This window comes from Podarcis cretensis (genome assembly GCF_951804945.1).
Source record: "Podarcis cretensis genome assembly, chromosome: 14".
In the NCBI taxonomy this organism is placed as follows: Eukaryota; Metazoa; Chordata; class Lepidosauria; order Squamata; family Lacertidae; genus Podarcis; species Podarcis cretensis.
In genome coordinates this window covers 8,434,547-8,449,869 of record NC_137183.1, presented here as the reverse complement: position 1 = coordinate 8,449,869, position 15,323 = coordinate 8,434,547, and the positions used below count along the sequence as shown (strand labels likewise).

At 45.6% G+C, this 15,323-nt stretch overlaps 1 long non-coding RNA gene across 1 annotated transcript in view; it reads right to left on the bottom strand.

Annotated features, from left to right (window-relative positions):
- Nucleotides 1-6,329: 6,329 nt before the first annotated feature.
- The window catches only part of LOC307203053, a 47,476-nt gene continuing 38,482 nt past the window's right edge, over nucleotides 6,330-15,323 (bottom strand). Inside the window, exons 2-3 of the long non-coding RNA XR_013833110.1 lie at nucleotides 8,052-8,168; nucleotides 6,330-6,431 (exon numbers count right to left, since the gene is read on the bottom strand). This is a non-coding gene — a long non-coding RNA (uncharacterized lncRNA). The remainder of the gene's footprint in view (nucleotides 6,432-8,051; nucleotides 8,169-15,323) is intronic.

Here is a 15,323-nt window from a genome sequence, read left to right as displayed (position 1 = left end):
ATTTATTAAAGTTTCAAAAAAAAATTAGAAAAATGAAAAAAGAAAAGGAAAACAAAAAATACAAAATACAGAAAAAGTAAGAAAACAATTAAAAACATTTCAATCTTTCCATGTCTTGTCTTTCATTTACTTATTTCCCTGACCTCCTCACGCCTCCCTCTTTTGTATTCTAGTTCAATAGTTGTTTCAGCAAGTCCTTACCCTTTTTGCATTTATCTTGATACTTTATCGTAATATATTATAACTTTACATTTTTACATGTTAACAATCCATTTTTACGTACCCCTTAACCACATTATCGCTAAAACCACTTAGCTTCATTCCAACCTCCCTCTAACATTCCTTAATTTTACAGTGTTTCTGTAAATAAACTTTAAATTTCTTCCAATCTTCGTCTACCGACTCTTCTCCCTGGTCTCGGATTCTGCCAGCACATTTCTATAATTTCCATGCCTGGAAATGACAAAACGAATCCACCTCTCTGTAAACTTATGTCTGTACACAACGACACCAGGCACCTTGTCCATTTCTACCTTCTTCCAGGGCACTTTAATAGCTACTTGCACAGAGATGGAATGTGTGGACTCCTTCCCCCCCCCCCCCCCAATAAACCCACACAATTTCTGCCACTATTAACATGATTATTGTTAAGGATTTCAGGGTCTTAAGGAAGATCAGCATTGGAGTAAGCGTAAGACTGCAGCCAAAATTTACATTATAATATGTAGTATTTATATCCCAAAATCATAAGTCACCAGGCACTCCTGCCACATCTGCACTAAATGAGCATTTACAACTGAGCCCTTCCAGCATCTGAAGCTTGCATATGGAGTAGAATTTATTAAGCCTAGCTGGCGTTAAATACAAGTTCAATTCCCACATTCGTGCATGAAGCATTTCTATTTTCATCAGTTGCCAAATCATACCAAAACCCAGGTCTTCTTCCCATCACAGAACCTCGCTTATCTAGTTCCATCAATATTTGATTTTATTTTTAATTTGCCAGCACACATTATTCATTATCAACTTTCCCCAAGATGTCAGCTGTCTTAATGTATATGTCAAAACAAACTAAAAAAATTCCCTCCAGTAGCACCTTAAAGACCAACTAAGTTAGTTCTTGGTATGAGCTTTCGTGTGCATGCACACTTCTTCAGATACACTGAAACAGAAGTCACCAGACCCTTCTATATAGTGAGAAGGTGTTCTATTACAGTAGCTGTTCTATTACAAAGGAATTTCAGAAATAGACTGGAAAGAGAAGCTGCTGAATTGCAACTTATTACCAAACTTAAAACCATGGAGAGACCTGGTCTGAACAAAGACATTGGATTCTTATCTCATTATACATGACAAAGCCATTTTTCACCTTCTCACCCCTTGCTTTTTCCTGTAAGACCTATTGCAGTCGTTAAGAGTCGTCAACAGGCTCATCACAGCTACCTGCCAATCACCCAATCCCACCACCCTTCTGAGTAATACCCCTCCCCACCTTCTCACTATATAGAAGGGTCTGGTGACTTCTGTTTCAGTGTATCTGAAGAAGTGTGCATGCACACGAAAGCTCATACCAAGAACTAACTTAGTTGGTCTTTAAGGTGCTACTGGAAGGAATTTTTTTAGTTTGTTTTGACTATGGCAGACCAACACGGCTACCTATCTGTAACTGGAATTAATGTATATGTGTGAGACCCCTGCTTTTAAGTCCCGTTAATTTTAGTGGGAGAAATCTCATGCTCCGCTCTTTCCCCTTTAAATCAAGGAGCCTTCCAAATGCTTCACTTTGGCCAAAGGCAGAATTGTCTTTGGCAGGCCAACAGCACACAACTCCCGCTTTCAAGGGCCTTGAAGAGGCAAAAGGCTGCAACAGAAGAAAAGCCTCTGGTAACAGATTTTGTGCTTAATTCCTCATGGCTCAGTTACAGCACTTTTCTGTATCACTCCATCCCCCTCCCAAACTCAGTCTCTGGTCTCCTGCTGAGGACATCAGGATACATGCAGAACAACTCCCCCTCCCCACAAAAGCAATCCTTCATTTTTCAAGGACTTGGCTCCCTCCCCAGCTTTTTAAGGAAGCGGATGCAAAACCAAGATGCTCCTTTGTGGCTTCTCCTGCAGGACACTTCAAAGTCCGCCTGTGTGTGATTGAGCATCCATGATGCAGCTGCTGCCCCAGACGAGTTAAGAAGCTGCAGGAATACAATGGACTGAAAGCCCTGTGTGTGTGTGTGTGTGTGTGTGTGTGTGTGTACAAAGCAGCAGCTCTTGGCAAAAGCAACACAATAAAGATCCCCAAACGCTCAGCTCCTTATTGAACCTTCAACGGGGTTGTTAATTCGCTATTCGCTTCCTAGCCTAGAAGGGAAAGTATGTTATACCCCAGGGCCAGAACTGATGAACGGAGCCATAAATCAAGCAATTTACAAGACCAGCAATTAGGAAACAAGCAGACAGAAGGGAGAGCTGTGTGTGTGTGTGTGTGTGTGTGTGTGTGTGTGTTTAATAAAGGCAATGACACCATTGAATCTAGCAAGTGCATGGGCAAAGGAGGGAATGCATTCTGGCCACCCTTCTGCTCGGGTCTTCCAGAAGCCTCCTTCCTGTTATTTTTTTATATATATAATACATTTTTATCAGTTTTCAACAGTGTATAAACAAAGCAAGAAGTTTGCCCCATCCCAACCTCTGCCCCCCCCCACCTTAAAGAGAACATTAATGTATTAGATTTTGCCATAAATCCATGTGGGTGGTTAGAGGGCGCCAGTCAACAGGATGCTCATTTGAGTGTTTTATGAAGGAGTACCAAGCATCAATAAAATAATCTACATCAGATGTGTTTTTTAAGGCATGTACCCTCTTCATTCATTTTTAGGATTGGGCAGCTGTCCATACATTCCGTCTCCATTGTGTGATATTCAGGTGCTCAAATCCTTTCCAATTCTGCTCTATAAGTAATTGCATCACCACCAGAAGAAAAGTAGTAAGTTTATGATTTGTAATATTGCATATTTTGGTGAATACTCCTTCCCAAAACAGTTGTACTAGTTCCCATGTCCGCCACAGCTTCCTTACTGTTCTTTGTCTTTTCTCAAAGAACCTTTTTCAACCATTCTTGGAGTGGGGGTCTTTGATCAGTAGGGATGTAGGAGAATTCCAACAAAAATGGAAGCGGGAGTGAAGGTTTTTCAAGGACCTTCCCTTTCCATATGAACCAACCCGGACCCTGAGATCTTCTTCTGAGGCCCTTCTTCATGTGCCACCTCCTCAAGAGGTCTGGAGGGTGGCAACATGAGAACGGGGCCTTCTCTGCAGTGGCTCCCCATCTGTGGAATGCTCTCTGCAGGGAAGTTCGCCTGGTGCCTTCATTATACACCTTTAGATGCCAGGCAAAACATTCCTTTTTAACCAGGCCTTTGGCTGACCTGGTTGACATCCTATGCCCTTTTAAAATGCGGCTCCTTTTGGGGGGCAGTGTTATTGGTTTATTGTTCTTATTTTGATTTTATATATTGTGATTTTTTTCTGTGAACCGCCCTGAGACCTCCGAGTATCTAAATTCAATCAATTAATAAACGTTGCCGATGTTCATTTATTTGTCCCGTATATGGAACAAAAAAAATCAATCCAGCGAATACAATTGGTATTCACTGTTGTCACTTTCCGTCTGCAAATGATGCATAATTGATTTCGTCATTGTCCCAATTTGCATGGCATTTCCTTTGCATTGAAATGAACAGGGTAGAAAAATGTAATTACAGTGGTAACTTGGGTTAAGAACTTAATTTGTTCTGGAGGTCTGTTCTTAACCTGAAACTGTTCTTAACCTGAAGCACCACTTTAGCTAATGGGCCCTCCCGCTGCTGCCGGAGCACGATTTCTGTTCTCATCCTGAAGCAAAGTTCTTAACCCGAGGTACTATTTCTGGGTTAGCAGAGTCTGTAACCTGAAGTGTCTATAACCTGAAGTGTCTGTAACCTGAGGTACCACTGTATAGTTGAACTTCCAAAATTTGCACAGTTAAGTAAGTTGCATTACTTCCCCACAGTGTATAGTGAGTCAAATAACATTAATTTTGAAAGACGGGCTGCAGTGGAGCAGAATCAGTGCTGCATGTGAACAATGCAGGGCGTTGCAGGGAGTTGTCAAGATTATCAATTCATCTGAGCAGATATTAGGAAAGGATCCAGCACTGGAGCTCATATTCCTCCGCCCATCCACTGAAATGAACACTGATGCTTTAGGAATCCTCTCTGTCTAAAACAGGCTTCCTCAACCTCAGCCCTCCAGATGTTTTGAGACTACAATTCCCACCATCCCTGACCACTGGTCCTGCTAGCTAGGGATCATGGGAGTTGTAGGCCAAAAACATCTGGAGGGCCGAGTTTGAGGAAGCCTGGTCTAAAGGCTGAGGGTCAGTGAAAAGCACTGGCATAGATTAGATGCTGGCAGAGCCTTAAGCAGCCATCAAGTGAGAGCAAGGAGCAGCCAGAGATGGAAAGAGCTTGCCTTCACCCAGGCAAAGTTTCAGCCTTTGTTATAGCAGAGGTCCAACATACAGGCTCTATGTGTGAAGCCATCCCATTCTCCAGTAAAGGAGGGTAGTTTGAGAGCTGCCACGGTAGTGACAGTCTAGCGTTAACCCTAAACAGCAACAACAAAGGGTGCTTGTGTCATTTGGAAAGGACCCGCCTGCTTTTCTGTACCCAACTCCTCTGGTGAAGGAAGCATGTCGCATTGGAGAGGGCACCATCCAAGCCAGCAGGAAACTTACCCCCTCCTCAAGGAACTTGGCCTGGGCAAACTGAGGCAATAGAAGGTGCTTTTTACTTGAGAGAAGGGGGTGACATTATAGAAGAGCATAAAATGATGTGTGGTGTGGAGAATGGTTTAAACCAGGGGTAGGCAACCTAAGGTCTGGGGGCCGGATGCGGCCCATTCGCCTTCTCAATCTGGTCTGTGGACGGTCCAGGAATCAGGATGTTTTTACATTTAAAATGCATCTCTGGGTTATTTGTGGGGCATAGGAACTTGTTCATTCCCCCCCCCCCCCAAATACAGTGGTAGCTTGGGTTACAGACCCTTCAGGTTACAGACGCTTCAGGTTACAGACGCTTCAGGTTACAGACTCCGCTAACCCAGAAATATTACCTCGGGTTAAGAACTTTGCTTCTGGATGAGAACAGAAATTGCGCGGCGCTGGCGCGGCGGCAGCAGCAGGAGGCCCCATTAGCTAAAGTGGTACCTCAGGTTAAGAACAGTTTCAGGTTAGAATGGACCTCCAGAACGAATTAAGTTCTTAACCTGAGGTACCACTATATAGTCCAGCCCCCCACAAGGTCTGAGGGACGGTGGACTGGCCCACGGCTGAAAAAGGTTGCTGACCCCTGGTTTAAACCATCCAAAGCAACTGAAGATGCTACCATTAGCTGCTACCATTCCTCCATCCATGTCACCTATAGCTTCTCCTCTTCCCACTGAGAGGTAAAACCTGAAGGGCTGCTTGGATTTGAAGAAGAGTTTGGATTTGATATCCCGCCTTTCACTCCCTTTAAGGAGTCTCAAAGCGGCTAACATTCTCCTTTCCCTTCCTCCCCCACAACAAACACTCTGTGAGGTGAGTGGGGCTGAGAGACTTCAAAGAAGTGTGACTGGCCCAAGGTCACCCAGCAGCTGCATGTGGAGGAGTGGAGACGCGAACCCGGTTCCCTAGATTACAAGACTACCGCTCTTAACCACTACACCACACTGGCTCTAACACTGCTTGTTACAGGAAATGCAGCTGGTTCACTTTCTCTTGCTGCCTGGGAATATTTGGGGGGGGGGGAACACACGCAAGACCAGGTTGGCGCTTGAAAACACTAGGAACGGGTGCCATCGGGTGCCCTCATGTTCCCGTCCCCAGGAAGCAGTTTACTTTGAACAAATCTCATGCTAATGCCCTGCCAGTTGCCTGCGGCTTTGATCTTGACCAAGGAGGCCAAGAGATTAATTAGCAAGGATCCACAAGTGCAGGAGATGTCTCTCCAACCTTGAATTTCTAAAGACAAAACAATGCGCACACAAATAGGCGCACAGGCACACACAGGGGGCAGCTCCCCAGCATGGGGTCTGGGGGGCTGGACCAAGCTCTGTGCAAAGGCCGTTTGAAGAGGCTCCAGTGCAAAATTAGCTAATTAATTGCAAAAGAATGGAAATTAAAGCCGGCATAACTTATGCTCTCTCTTTTTAAGAGGCATGTTTCAGGGAGAGGCAGATACATTTGCAGGAGAAATTTGGGCAGCATAGAATTCAGGAAGTCACCTGTTCCAGGGTTGTTAGGGGGACGAAAACTCAGTGTCAGATTTGGAGCCACCAACATGGTAGGCTGTCGCTCTTTTCACCTCGCCTCTTCGTTCCCAACTCATCCTCATTACCACTGCGTCTCACTGCAGCTGCAACAAAACACGTGGTTCCCTGTTTCCAACTTGAAATGGTCTTCATTGTTGCTTAAGGCCTGCTAAGTACCTGATATACCCCAAACCCCTGATCAGAGAGAAGCCTGAGTGCATGTGACTATTTTAGAATATTATCCAACAAGTGGATGTTTTGAAAAGCCTGCTAGGATGCAACCACAGAACCTAGCATTTAGTCTTTTAAACTGGGGGGGGGGGAGTATTGTTTCGTTGGTTATTATGTTATGTATTTTTAAATTTCTATACCAGGGTGGATAAAAACCAATGATTTTTTTTTTAAAAAATGGATTATTATTTTTTTAAAACGGATTTTTTAAATTTAAATCAGTTTTTTTTTTTAATTTAAATTGGATTTTTAAAATAAAATGCTTTTGGAGGAAAAAATCTTTCTAAAGATAGTTTTCTATTTAAGTTACATTATAGCCCAAAGGCTATTCATCAGGAAATAAAGAATTGTTTTAAGTTTTTCATGTGTCTAAGTTGGTTTTTAAGGAAATTGTTATTAAGGAAATGATTATTTTTCTCCTTCCAAATATAAACAGTTAACTAATTAAACCTCACAATAATTTCATAATTATCTATGTATTTCTAATAGTATAACCATTTGGTGCATGGGTAGGCAAACTAAGGCTTGCGGGCTGGATCAGTCCCAATTGCCCAATTGCCTTCTGGATCCGGCCCGTGGGTGGTCCGGGAATCGCCGCGTGGATCGCCAGCGCGCGCATTATTTCCCTCTCCCTCCCTCTCCCTCACACGCCGGCAGTGGCGCCTCCTCCCTCCCTCCTCCTGGATTCTCCCTGCCCTGACTAGAGGAGGAAGGAGGCTGGGCTTTGTTAGTGTCAGCAGCAGCAGCAGCAGCAGCAGCAGCGCTCGAGCTGCTGCCATTTTAAGCAGCCCCGGAGCCCTTTTGCACCCTGCTCATTATCCCATCGCCGCTGCCAGCCCCTGCCACTCGCTCTTGCATCATTTTTTTTCCAAAATATAGTCCGGCCCCCCACAAGGTCTGAGGGACAGTGGACCAGCCCCCTGCTGGAAAAGTTTGCTGATTCCTGATTTAGTGCATAGCGAAGGGCACAATTCAGCCAGTGTTAAGCACATTTAAAATGTCGGTTCATAAGACCAGATCCCAAACCCATAGGTCAGTTAATGATGTCTACACTATGTCACTGCTAGAGTTAAGGGGAAAATTCATTTCATTCCCAATTTGCACTTCCTTGCCTAATTCAAACTTTCCAAGCCAACAGCCAAACAGCACTGTATTTCGAAATTTCACCCTTCCTCAAATTTTGCATCACAAAAACATGCAATGAAAATGGGTACAAAAATGTGTGTGTTGTTGAAAATAATATACAAAGATGCATCATACTGGGCAGAATTTCTTGCGAAATTTTGTACGTTGAGCAAAACTGCATGCAGAAATGTATACAGTCAGAGAAATGTGCTCAAAAATGCATTCAAATGTTTCTGTGATGTCTTCTTTTTTTAAAAAAAAAAAATCACAAACCGTTGGAGGAAAGAGATAAATTAGAAACCAGAATTGACAGTTTTGCCCATTCCCAGTCCTCACCACAGCAGAAGTCAGTGTCAAGAAAAACATACCTTAAGGGGAAGGGAGGAGAATCCAGAGGCTTGCTTTTCTGCTTTGCCATCTTGAAGGGGATAGTGCACAAGCTGTTCATCTCCAGTGAAATAAATTACATGGGAAACCAGCTGCACCTGGAGAGAGAAAATAAGCAAAAGCTGTGAGACTAAAAAATTAACCTTTCCTCGAGTGAAAAAATAAGTGGCATCATAACTTTAAAGTTGGCATGTTTGCCCCTAAGCAATTCTAAATTTTATCTAAGGTGGCTTTTTCCAAACCATTTTAACCCTCTCCCCCAGATAATACAAGCAGTGAACTAAGAGACACAAAATTCCTAACCAGCCAAACCAAAAGCCAGTTTGGGGGGAGAGGAATATGCCTCACAGCCCCCTCAAAAGCCAGGTGAGGAGATATCGCTCTATTCCCAAGGGAGAAAATTGTTCTTCATCCATGGAGCCATCACTGCAAAGGCCCTGCTTCTGGCAAATAGCATGGACTGGAACAAAGGACAATGATGAGATCTTCCCTCTGAGGGCAGGAAACTGCCAGCTCCCCTTTGTCTTCTGGAAATGACTCATGGGGAGGGGGAAAGGAGGAACCAGCCAGGTGACAAGATACTCAGGTTACCTCCACAACTCCTCCCTCAACCTCTCCTTTTTGTGATGTGTCAAAGATGTAGTTGTGATGTAGTTGTGATGTAGTTCTAGGGGTGTAGTTTGGGGGATTAGTAGCTAATAAAGTTGGGGTCTTCTTTTGTTCTGGGCTTCCATTTTGTTTCACCTGGTGGCAGGTGGGAGTCCTGTCGCGACAGTCTTCAATGAAGACAAGCTGTAATGAATGTATGGGGGTTGCTCGTGCATAAGTTGTCACCACTCCTGGCTAGGTAGCCTGGTTAAACCCTTCCTGACTGGACAGCCCTTCACTTCGTGGCTGTTCAGTCGCTAGCAGAATCCGTCAGTGGGCGTTTCTTAAACTTCTTCCAGCACAAAAGCTCCTTGACGCCAAGTCTACGCCTACTTTCCCTGCATGGAAGTCTTCTGCGCAGGGTGGGTGTGGGCAGAGGAGGACCTGTGCTCTCCCCGCTGGTCTCCAGCGAAGAGTCCTGGAGACCCCTCTCTGATTCCCCCAACCGCCCCCCTTTATCCCTGGTGTTACGCTGATTTCCTTCCCCAGCCGATGAGTTCCCTCTCTCCCTGCTTGGCCCTTCTCCGGCATCGCTTGGGAGCCCTGCCTCCACTTCTGGCTCTGATGTCAGTTCCCTGACACAAGCCTACTGGCTGCTGTTTTGCTCTGGTATTCCTGGCTGGTGTCCTTGTTTTTTTGTCCAAGGGAGCCCTCAGATTTCTCCCCTAACAAGCCCATCCTCAGAGCGAGGATTGTGCAGCCAGAGTCTGTAGGGTCACCTGGATTTCTGCTGCTGCTACTGCATCAGCAGAAATTCAAGGTTGATGGGACAGCAAGAAAAGGTTGGGAGTGACATTTACTGGGTCACCTTAGGCAGCTGGATGTCTTCAGCCGAGGCTGTTTGCTGAGCGTCCAGGGAAGCCTCGGCTTCCACAATCACATATTTCCTTGCTGTGCCTTTGTTTTCTAATCTTGCGCTGTAGCTCTCAAAAATACCAAATGTCTTTGGAAAAGACACCCAAATGGGCACGCCAACTTTCTCTCTTGCAATCTGGTGCTTCCCCAGAACATGAGAGCCTTGGAAAGATGAGTGCCTCATAATAAACCATATGCTCAATATCAGTTTCTCTCTCAATGCCAAGGCTTGCCTGCTAAGAAAGAAAGCCCGTGGGGGGGGGGGGGGAGGACATTTAAAGCAAAACCCAACAATAACTAATAATACTGCTGCTGATGACTATGTTTGAAATGTAGCCCTTCAACAGCTGTTTTGCTACCTGGTAACCATACAGCGAGACACGGGTGACGCTGTGAGTTAAACCACAGAGCCTAGGACTTGCCAATCAGCAGTTCGAATCCCCGCAACAGGGTGAGCTCCCGTTGCTCAGTCCCTGCTCCTGCCCACCTAGCAGTTCAAAAGCACACCAGCGCAAGCAGATAAAAAGGTATCGCTCCGGCATGAAGGTAAACGGCGTTTCCGTGCACTGCTCTGACTCGCCAGAAGCGGCTTAGTCATGCTGGCCACATGACCCGGAAGCTGTACGCCAGCTCCCTCAGCCAATAAAGTGAGATGAGCTCCGCAACCCCAGAGTCGGTCACGACTGGACCTGATGGTCAGGGGTCCCTTTACCTTTACCTTTTTAACTGTACAGCACCATTATGGGCTGCAACAGAGGCCACTGTTGCCAGGCAGATTAAAGGGAAGAACCCATTGTTAATAATTACTGGAACTTTGTGAGTGGACATGGGAGGGCAGCTGCCGCTGTTCTTGGTGTGATAAAGCAACTTTTCTATTGTGGGCCCCTATGCTCAGAGGCTGAATGCTAGCCATTGGTAAACATCAATGGGAGACCTTACCAGCAGGATCTGGTTAGACATTGTTGAAAACGGAATGATGGGCAGGTGTCAGGCTTGAGGTATATGCAGCAGCCTGATGTGAGCTGGGAGCCATGGGACAAGCCAGTAGTCAGGACAAAAGAGCAAATCTGAGCAAAAGGACAAACCCAGAAACATGGCTGAAGAACAAGTTAGAAGCAAGAAAAGCAACCAACATGCTTAAGTCTAGTTAACACATGAAGGGGTTAATAGCATAGAGTAAACTGTCCTGCCAGGCTTAGTCCACTCCACCATCTTGGGAGGAAATAGGTAATCAAGGTTTCTCACTCAGTTCTCTCCCAGTCTACATATTAATTTGGTGTGTGAGGAGCTGTGAACTGCTCCTTTCAGACCGCATGGCTCTCACAAGCCACTCTTGAATTTTTCTACCCATAATATAGAAACTTTCACCACTTTGTAACTAAACCACGTTTTACTGCCTGTGCAAATTTTCTGAAGCACATCAACCTGACCTTTGAGGAGTTTGTCTAACAGCCTATGTTTCCATGCTTTGCTGTATATTTTGTGATTTTAAATCTCTGCTGGGGTTCTCTCATCAAAGAGTACTTGCCCCAAATTTGGGTCTTGGCATCCAGGAATTTTCCATCCTAAATATATGTATATCTTTGCACCAACAAGTTACACCAACACAGGACAACCCCTTTGTTCAAGCAAGATGTGACACAGGGAGAGAGGAGATCATGTCACAGAGGAACGGGATGTGGGGTGGGAGGGTATTGTACCACAAGACCAGAAGTGAGGGAGGGGGCCAGGGAAATGATTGCAAAATGGAATCCTGAAGAAATGTTTGAATCAACGAAGAATATAAGTCTCATTTTTCTCTTTCATTGGCTCACACCATTTTGGTGGAAGTCTTGGCAAACTGACAACATCTTTATCAAGATGGGTTTCTGCCTCACTTTCATCCAGGCAACTGGGGAAACCCCCTCTGTTTCACACTGGTGTTGAGACACCAGGGTCCTTAGGCTCTGAAGGGGGGAAGAACCAGTATAATCAGATAGTTCACAGTGTAAGAGATGTTATCAGGATTTTGTGCAGACATTGCACCTCTGCCAGGGGCTCCTTTTAAACATGCCTCTATAATCAGATCCTACATATCAAAGCTACTGTGTAACCAGAACGCTCTACTATATATCTGGGTGCAGGTTTGCAAAAACACTTTGTCAGCTCTGGAGATCCAGATTCCTTGTGTGTGTGTTTTCAGGAACTCCCTGCCCTCGTGGCCACATCTGTAGGAGGAAAATGCTGATGTTAACCATTTTCACACACTGATTGGGCAATTGGCTTAAAAAGCCTGCCGTACCCACTTGATGATGTCTGGACCAGAAACCCCCTTGGGTTATCTAGAGTGCACCTCTCTCCAAGGAAACTTGTTTGTGTTACCAAGTCATACTGTATGCCAGAGTGTTTTGCTCACTGCCTCTTTGCACAGATTTCGTTCTTGGTCCTAAGTGGCTGAGATCTGCTATTCTTCTCCAGATATTGATTTGTTTTCTTTTGTTCACAAAAATGTGGGGGGGGGGGTTTCAGTTAAAAATTGTCTTTCTGCCTTTCATATCTCCAGGATTTTGAGGGCTGTTAGAGAGTTGTATCAGCATCATCTTTCAAACACACCGCGATGGTTGACTTCCAGAGGAGTAGTTGTGTTTGTTGCAGAAATAAACAGTAGAGGCGCATCATTATTTATTATAAAAACACCAGCATTATTTATTACTATTATGGCATAAACCAGGGGTGGTCAATGTGGTGCCCTCTAGGTGTTGGATCTTTCCCCTGACCATTGGCCAGGCTTCCTGGGGCTGCCAGGAGCTAGAGCAGGGTTTCCCAAACCTGGGTCTCCAACTGCTTTCAGACTACAACTCCCATCATCCCTAGCTAGCAGGACCAGTGGTCAGGGGTGATGGGAACTGTAGTCCAAAAACAGCTGAAGACCCAAGTTTGGGAAACCCTGAGCTAGAGTTTCCTGTTTTGAAGCAAGACAATTCTAAGAAGATTGGGGTGGAAGCTGGTCCTCCACATTGTCCCCCCCCCACACACTCTCCTGATCTAAAATGTCTCAGGAAGAAATACAATTATGTCCTTCACAGAATGTCCAGCTTTCCCTCGTGACCTTCCCCCAATGGGTGAAGCTGAAGAGATGGGAGAGTCACCGTGAACCAAGACGTAACAGATTATTTAATCATGATGTAGATATGTAAAGGTTCATGAGGATAATGTGGGGTTCTAAAGGGTTAAATAAGTCACAATAAGACTTTCAATGGCACTGAGAAGATCTCCAATCCATGCTTTGATGCACGTGTCCAGAGATCTCCAACATGACACAAGTCTGACAATGCCATCGTTGCTGCATTAACGGCCTTTGCAGCATCCCCAAAGAGCATAGCCTAGCAGCATCCCCAAGCCATGGTAGCAGCCAGTGTACTTGCTCTAGGCCTAGGGCAGGGATAGCCAATGTGTTGCCCTTCAAGTGTTGTCGGACTACAGCTCCCACTAGCCCCAGCCAGCATGAGAAATGCTTAAGGATGATGGGAGTTGTAGTCCAACAGCCTCTGGAAGGCATCATGTGAGCTGTAGGGTTCTGTCATGTCTGCATGCTGATTATGTCATTGATCTCTTCTTGAGCTGTCTGGAACTTAGGCAAAATCAGTGGTTTGCTGCATCCCTTCTGGATTTCACATCTCCTCCTGGTGTTTTGTGGAGTCCTGAATTCCAGCTAATCCTCTTTGAGCAGGTTCCAACCATCTCCCAGGAAAGGCTTTATAACCAGCAATGAACAATTTTGCCTGCAAGGCAATAAGGCAACTACTCAAGAACTCCAAAAGGGTTGCGGTGGTGAGAATCATCAACTGGAAATAGCAGGAGAAAGGTGACAGGTTTTTGGAGATGCCGTGCGGCCGTGTTGCTCAATTTGGGAGAGATATGTGCAAATGCAACCAGCCAAGTTTTTAATAGAGCAGAACTTATTAAATTAATATGCGAAATAATCAGATGGCATGATGGAACTTCCTTCTCCAAGTAGTGCAAATGAGCCTGGGAGGCTGGGCAGTGCCAATGGATGACAGCATGGCAATGACTCAGAGAAGCATTCCTCCCGCTCCCATCTATGATTAGGGATGGGCCTTCTGGGCATCTGCGTATTTGCATACTCCCCCTTCCATGCTCTTCGGGGTTCATTTGCATGCCCATCAAAGCCATTTCAGGTCAGTTTGGCAGCTCTCCAAATTAGTATTATAATTTCTGACTTATTAAATTCAGACTTAGGACAGGCTTGAAAAATCCCTTTTTCCTCTTTAGTGCCCACTTAATGCTGCGCTGCGATCTAAAAGGCTTCTCTCTATGATCTGCCAGCTGTGAAAAGCCAAAGCCCTTTATAATTTATAAATGGCGGGAGGGCTCCTATAGTCAGGGCCTGCCTGCATCCCTAAATGCGTCTGAATGGTCAAAGGAGGACATACTCTACATAATGCATCAAGATGCCTCTTCTTTTAGCAGGGGTGGGGAACTGATTCCTCTCCAAGGGCCGAATTGCCTTCCACACAACCATATGGGACTGCATGTCAATGATGGGCAACCACTAGGGTGGCCAAGTGCCCTACTTTGCAGAGAGCAGCCCACTTTTCGAAGGAGTCCTCTCCCCCCCCCCATTATGACTTTATTAAGTTTCAACATTTTTAACATATACAATCAAAACACAATTTTGTCTTTTCTCTTATTTTTGTTGACTTTCCACCCCGTTTTCCATGGAGCTGTTGTTTCTCTCCTTCTGTTGCACCCTCCCTCCTGTCTATTAAATCATAACCACTATATTATAATCTACCTACTTCTGTTCCTCATAGCTCAAATCCTGCTCATGGGTTCATATATTATAATATTTCTTAAAGCAGTCTGAAAAAGGCATCCATTCTTCTGTAAAACACTGATCATGAGATTCTCTTAATTTTGCTAGTTCTGCATGGCCCGTTATCTTACTTAGCCATTCTTTGGTGGGAACTTATTCTTCCTTCCATTTCTGTGCATAAAGAATCCTAGCTGTTGTTGTTAGATACATAAACAGCTTTAACATTTTCTTTGGGGTTTCTGCCCCTATAATCCCTATCAGAAACACTTCAGGCTCTTTCGGTATGCTCATTTTAAACATCTTTTTTATCTCGTCGTGTATCATTTCCCCAAATGCCCCCGCTTTCTTGAGTACCACCACATATGAAAAGGAGTCCTCTTTTTGATGGGCTAAGTTTCAAAATAACAAGCCCAGACATTGAGATCCAGCCAGCGGCGTAGCATGGGTTGTCAGCACCCGGGGCAAGGCAAGTAATTTGTGCCCCTAACCCCTAACCTGCCGCCGCTGCCAGCTTCTTCTTGCTGCTGCCTGGGCTGGTCGGGTGTGGTTCTCTCCCGTGCTCAGCGCTGCGCTGGGCGGCCGCTGCACTGTCCCTCCCCCAGATAGTCCCTCCCTCGCTCTCTCTCCGCTCCGCACTGCAACGCACGCCTGGCACCCTCCCCCTCCACAGTGGGCGGCGACCCGGCAGCTTGGATCGGATTCGCACAGCCAGCACTGCAGTGAGAGTGAGTGAGCCAGGTAGGGGCAGAGAGCTGCGAGTGCGAGCGCGCGCCCCCAAAATGTTGCGCCCAGTGCAGCTGGGCCCCCCTGCACCCCCCACGCTACGCCACTGGATCCAGCACCGAGGACCTTCTGGCAGTTCCCTCATTGCAAGAATTGAGGTTACAGGGAACCCGCCCTGTGGAACGCCCTCCCTTCAGATGTGAAGGAAATA